The sequence below is a fragment of the Gastrolobium bilobum genome, unplaced genomic scaffold (genome assembly GCF_033153095.1).
Source record: "Gastrolobium bilobum isolate Gb01-03AN ecotype WA unplaced genomic scaffold, APGP_CSIRO_Gbil_v1 utg2798, whole genome shotgun sequence".
Lineage (NCBI taxonomy): Eukaryota > Viridiplantae > Streptophyta > Magnoliopsida > Fabales > Fabaceae > Gastrolobium > Gastrolobium bilobum.
In genome coordinates this window covers 91,460-98,353 of record NW_026898492.1, presented here as the reverse complement: position 1 = coordinate 98,353, position 6,894 = coordinate 91,460, and the positions used below count along the sequence as shown (strand labels likewise).

At 35.7% G+C, this 6,894-nt stretch overlaps 1 long non-coding RNA gene across 1 annotated transcript; it reads left to right on the top strand.

Annotated features, from left to right (window-relative positions):
* The first annotated feature begins 5,284 nt into the window (after positions 1-5,284).
* Positions 5,285-6,544, top strand: LOC133316754 (uncharacterized). The gene is made up of 3 exons (XR_009752247.1): positions 5,285-5,471; positions 5,596-5,696; positions 6,479-6,544. It is a non-coding gene; the product is annotated as an uncharacterized LOC133316754 (long non-coding RNA).
* Positions 6,545-6,894: the final 350 nt, after the last annotated feature.

Below are 6,894 nucleotides of genomic sequence, written 5' to 3'. Positions count from 1 at the left end.
ACTTTTCATTAATTTTCACTAATTCTGGTTCATATGTGCAGGGGCTTAAAATTACATTCCTTTATTTATTCAACAAATATCAAATTTATTATAAAATTTATATATTTAAAAAAAAATTAAATTACATGAGTTTAAAAATAAATCAATAACTATAAAAAAAATCAAATTAAAAACATGTTTTGAAACCAAGTCAAAAACGGATCAGGTCGGATTTGACCATCTTCAGAAACCAAGTCAGGTCAGATCCGACCCGATTCTGAACTAGTTCAAAAAAATTCAAACTAAGTTAGACTTGATTTGGATCAAATTAAAGTGGATCAGATCAAATACCTAACCTATAAAAACTAAGTTGGGTCGAGTCAGCACAAAAATCTGACCCAACCTGACCCATGCACACCTTACAAACATCATATGTATTTTATGTGAATGACAGGTTCCGTTCACTGTATTAGAACTGTTTTGACGAATGAGTCTCGAGGAAGATCACTTATTATGGTAAATTTGTTAAATTATTATGTTTTCAATGATTTCATGTAAAATTAAGGGAAATAATAGCTTTGATGCCTCCCAAAATCGGCACTGCAACTTAGGAGTGTTTTTTTTTTTTTTTTTTTTGGAAACAAAGGAAACAATCAACTTAGGAGTGTTAATGTCATAGGCTCATAGCTACTGCAATATGAACTAACCTTTATTGCAGTAAATGAGAATGATATATTAATATCTTAGGAAAATATCTTTACTAGTCCAGTAGCATTAAAGACCGATAGCACTAAAAACTCAATGCATTACCTATTAAAGTTAAAAAAATTCACCTAACTTTTTTTATGATTAATGTCACATAAATATTATTTATTTCCCCTTTCAGTTAAAAAGAAACTATTAGAGAAGTACGGAATAGATACTATTTAATTTTATTTTAGGGCTATGATCAATTTTTTGTGTGTGTATGAAATTTCTATTTAGCCCGATTATTCTGTGAAGGACCTTTAGGGTTATGATCAGCTTCTAATATCACAAAGATCGAAAGTTTTGATATTGACAATGAGATAATTGAAGAACTATCCAGGCTTAGTGTCATGTACATTAAAATAAGAGTTTAAATTCTATCATGTTCTAGGAAATAAAATTATCTTTTACATATATTTAAAAGTGTGTGGGACCTAATTTTTCTCTTTCTCTCTTCTGCTTACATTACCTCATATGAACTACACACTTTTATGTGTGTATAGAAGATAATTTTATTTCTTACAATATCAAAAACTTTAAACTAAGGTTGTTGAATCTCAATACGTATCGTGTATTGTTTGGCCAGTGTTTTGTAGGGGTGTTAATGGGCCGAATCGAGCCGGGCTTTGGTCTTAAAATGTTAAGCCTGTGTTTAAATTATGTCAACCTGACCAAGCCTGTTACCTATTATGAATATATTATCGGCCTGTGGTCTAGTTTTTTTACAAAAAAATAAAAGTCCGATTTAGCCTGTTTAACAAAGAGTAATACAACAAAAATTTATCCAAACAGAATATACAATCAATAGGACTAGAAATTCTATAAATATTCATAAATTCAATGTATATCCAAACAACATAATATAGAACAAAATCATTCAAAAATTCTGTTTAACCAATAAAATGGGATGAAATGGATTGAGAGACAGACGGCCATTACAAGTAGTATAAAAAATAAAATTAAAAATAAAAATTAATATACTAGGCCAGCCTAAGAGGCTTTAAGGCCGAGCTTTTGAATTGGAGCCTGTGGCCTTTTTATTAAACAAGCTTTTAAACAAGTCCAAACCTGGTTTTTATAACTAATTTTATGCATGTAAGCTCAGGCCTTCACGAGCTGAGCCAAAGGCCCCTGATTCGTTTATCACCCCTAGTGTTTTGTATCGTGTATCATGAATCGTATCGAATCATAAGATACAAAAATATAATAAAAAATAATTTAAACATATAATATAATTAATATCATATAAATCCAAATTTCAAAAAGGATCTAATAAACAAAATACATAAGTAACTAAAGTATAAATCAGTTATTCTCCTACTCATCAATCATTAAGATTAATATTAGAGTAAACACCCTTTTTGGTCCCTAGCAATATTAGCGAAATCTATTTTAGTCCCTGGCAATAAAAAAGTACCAGATTGGTCCCTAAAGTTATGAAAAAGGGCCACGTTAGTCCTTCTGTCAACTCCTCTGTCATGGTCAAACTAACGGTGCCCATGTGGCACGTTATCTGCTGACGCGGACTCTACGGTGGAAAGCTGGACGACGACGTTTTGAATCAAAAGGATTGCAAAGCTTTCCATGGAAAGCACGACGTCGTTTTACTTGAATCCAATTAATTGATAAAACCCAAATAATGAACCCTAAAATTGAAAAAAACCCAAATGCCTTCAATCGAACCCTAAACCGGAAACTCCATCCCCCAAATTGATGAGCAAATCTGTAAACAACAAAATGCCCCCAGAATGTTTGCACTTTGATGATTGAAACTCGACGAATAACATTCAGCCATCAACCAGATTTCTGGGCGTGGGAGAAGATAGTGTTTCTTCTAGCATGGGGGGGGGTCAAGTGAGAGTAAATCAATGGGGGGAAGAACAATGGCAAGGACCACTGGTTGGAGGTGCAAATGTGGGAGACAAAGTATTGTCTATACCTCCAAAACTGAGAGGAACCCAAACATGGCTTTCCTTGGGTGTCCTAATTTCAAGGTACGAATTTGTAATCTGCCCCTTTATTGAGTTGGAACACTTGCTAACCATGGTGTTTATTTTTTGCAGGAGAAGAAGCCCTATTGTGTTTTTTTAGATGGGTAGATGACATGTGTAATGAACCCATGGAACTGGAAGAAGCAAGAATTCACACTGTGGAGTTGGATGTTGCTGAAATTAACTTCAAGTTGAAGTATGTGGAGATGATGATGAGAGAGCAAGATGTGAAGATTACTGAGCAAGGAATGAAGCTTCATCAGCATGATAGAAAACTGAATGATGTATACCTGAAGTTGGTGGGGGAGTTACATAGGATGGACAAAAAAATTAGGACAGTTGATAGGTCAGCTAGGGTCTTAGGTGCTTGTGTTGTTGTGATAATGATCTGTATGTTTGTTGTTAGTGTGGTAAAAGTGAAAACAAGTGACCCAAATGTATTTTTCCTTCAGTGAATTGTAATGAGTACTCCTTCTTTATGTTATTCAAATTATGTGTTAGTTCCAATTTGTTTGTGTGTATTATCATATGGCCTAATTAGATTGCTACTGATAGAGATGCATAACTCATGAACTGCACATACAGAAGTTGCATACTGATATGCATAATGTTGTTACCGATTGCAAAACACGAGGGCCATTTAGGTCCCTGGCAATGTTACTTGAGGCACATTATGGTCCCTGACAAAATGCACAGTGGACTTAATGGTCCCTAACTTATTGCATAGTTAGGCATGAATGAATAAGCCATGTACAGATATAGATGCATAAATCATGAAATTGCTGTTATAGAAGTTCCATATTTAAAAGGGCCATATTTGTGCACCAGCGTAAAATAAATACTGCCATTTTGGCCCCTGACAAATTGCACAAGGACCATTTTGGTCCCTAACAAAATGCACAGGGCCCTTATTGGTCCCCAAACAGATCAAAATAGTCACATTTCAAAACAGATGTTGTCCAGTACAAGTTCAAAACAGAAGATCAGAAACATTTCAGTTACATATGCTGTCCAATATGTCCAAACATAGGACAAAATAAAAAAACAGTCCAAAATTAAACTGATGATCAGAAATTAAATAGATGATTAGAAAAACAGATAATCAGAAATTAAAAATTAAAAAAATAGGAAAATAGTAGTGCATAATAACATGCATCAACCCTGCATCATTCATCAGCCATCAACCAAAATAAATGGCACTTAACATGCATGTATAGAATATAACCAGTCTCCACAATAATTGTCTTCCTAGAACTACAAAACAGTAGTGCAGTACAAATAAAAGCCAACTAATAGGAATCATAAGTGAGGCCTATAAATACAATCTTGGCCATGCATCAAAATGATTACATTATATCTGTAAAAGGCCTCCAAAAAAAATGGTCAGAATTTACAAAAAAAAGGGCATTATATCCACTCCTTTCCAGTTGGCTCATGCACTACTCCATTGTTCTTCTTCATCAGCAGCTCATTTTCTTGAGAATCGCCTTGGTGGCATGAAACCAGGTGTTGTCATGAAGTGCATAAATCTGCTTCGTGTGCCAGTGCTGGCTGCCTTCATTGTCTCTTCAGTCAACACTGCATTTGCTTCTTCTGGATTTGAAGGAGGTGGGCTGCATCCTCTCAAGTTGACTTGTTGTAACATCCCGTCTAACTAGAACCTTGTTTAAAATACGATTAGGAGGGTGTAGGACATTTATTTCCGAATTATGCTCTTGTGTGTGCTAGGATGGAATTAAATTAAATTATAGAACCAATTAATATTCCATTGGAAAATGAATGATTAATTTTAAATATGAGACATCTTAGTCATGAGTGTATATTTAATTTTATCGAAACATAGAAGGTGAAATTATTATAAGAATGATTTAGTAATAACATATAGAAGGAATTTAAAATTAGGTAAAAGGCATGTAATTTATTACCTCATGGGTTGGTTATAAAATAACTAACAATATTTGGATTAGATAAATTGGACTCACACCCTTTGTGGAGCCGACGACCCATGTGGTTTAAGTGTGAGTTTTGAGTTCAGCCCATTTGTTCATAACATCATAATCTTATCTCATCCTAGTGAATCCAACTAAATAGATTCTGATTGGGTAGCAATTACATTTGGCAACTAAATCAGCCATTATCCCCTTGTATGGTGCGCTGCCTTGGGCAGCAAAAAGGGAGCTGATCACTTGTGCTTTTAACATACCCACTCAGCTTTAATTTGAATCTGGTTAGCTTTATGGCATGCATCCAATAGGAGGAGGGGGATGCAGTGTGCATGTTGCCTCATTGGCTTGGAAAAAAATCTCACCCTTAACTTACTCCCCTCATGCACTGATCAAAGGAGAAAATAGTGAATAAATTATGTTTGCCTAAGCCTTTAAAACCAACATTTAACCCTTCACCCTCTCATTCCTTTAGGCGCTGGTAGTGTAGAAGAGTTAGGTTGCAACTTGGAATAGCGAAACAGAAGCAAAACCGTACAACCACATACTTCCACCCACCTTCTCCTTGTTTCACCTTGAGGAAGAGTAGCCACATAAAGTCTAGTTTCTCTCTGTAAAGAAAAGCGCAACACCACCCTCTCCACCAAATTCTTCTCAAAGTCGTGACACCACTAGGGATTCAGCTTCAAGAAATAATTCCATATTTCCTCCTATTGTCTGCCTCTGAACCGTGCAGCCTTGAGGAAGAACCAAGGTCTTGAAAACAACTCCTCTCCTCTGATTTCCTAGCCGTGCGTTTGTATTCGAAAAGGTAAAGTGTATCTCTACTTCACTGCTCATCCATTTGGTTGTAGGAGGCAAATTCTTTAATACGAAACTAATAACTCTAGCTAAGTCCTCTTCTTTTTTTTCCCTGTACGGTCACCGTCTTGAAGGGTGGAGAGCACTATTTCTGGAAACTTGCTATTCTAGTGGAGCTCAAAGGATTGTGTTGTTGCTCCTTGCCCTTTTGGTGTTCCTTGTGTATCGTCCAGGGGTAGGTACAAAACCTCAATTCTTTTTCCTTGCTAAACCGAGAAACCTGCTTAGAAAGTAGTAGTCTTAGTTGTGGTATAATTCTGCCATGTATGCTTTTAGGCGGTTGGATGATAATGAACTTAATAATAACCTTAAAATTAATAGTAGGACTGTATTGGTGATAGTTTAGTGCACCCTTAAATTCTATGAAGCAAAATAAATAGGCCAGCATGTATAGGTCCCTGTAGCGCATCAGGCATGGAGTTAAAAGAGTTTTGAAGTAAGTTATCCTTAACGGTTTGGTGTAGAGAAAGTCGATCCTGACCTGAAAAATGTTGTTGTGCACTAAGACCATTTTGGCTAAAATATTCATTATGATGTAGGACTCCATTTACACACCATTGGTCACGTTAAACAAAAATTTTGAATTTATATCATGAGCACCTTTGTATGGTCAAGGCAGACTCTGTTTTAGAGAACTTTGTTATGTTTTAGGTCATTTTTAAAATTTAAGAGACAACACATTCATAGGCTATACCTTGCGCATCCTAGAATAGTGAAGTGGAAATTATATGATTGGAACCTTGAGGAATTCTCCTTTATAAAACCGCTGCTGTGTGGGATTAAAAGTCACGGAATTACTCACTCTTAAGCGTCTAAGAGGTTATTAAGGAGTCCGTATATGATTAGGAAAAATGTCCTACAAACCGAGAAGGAATTTAAGGAGAAATAAGCTAAAAATACATGTTATACGTAAGAAATTGTAGCGAAAAATTCTGACTTCGCAAACCTTGTATTTAGGTGCGCACTTTTCGTAAGGTGGTGGACTTTCTGCTGCTGCCCGGTAAATTATTGTGACGTGTGAGGTATGTGTTAGGTGGTACTACCTAATGTGACTATTAGCTAGTGTATGAGATTGTGATGTGTTGCTCACATATGTTCAATGTTATTTTATGATTATGATATGGCAATGGTAAGAATATGAAATGATGATAATGATATGTGCATGCATTTTTACATCATGATGCATTTTTCTGTTTGGTGTGTGACCGCATTTCATGGCATGTATACAATAGATTCATGTAGGCTTTGAAATGTAGAATAGTTATATCCAGGATCATGTGTATGAGCACGCATCATATAGGCATCCCTTGATATCGGGGTACTGGGACAGTTGGCGTCAGTCCGCATAGGCCACAGTGGAATTCCCCAAATGA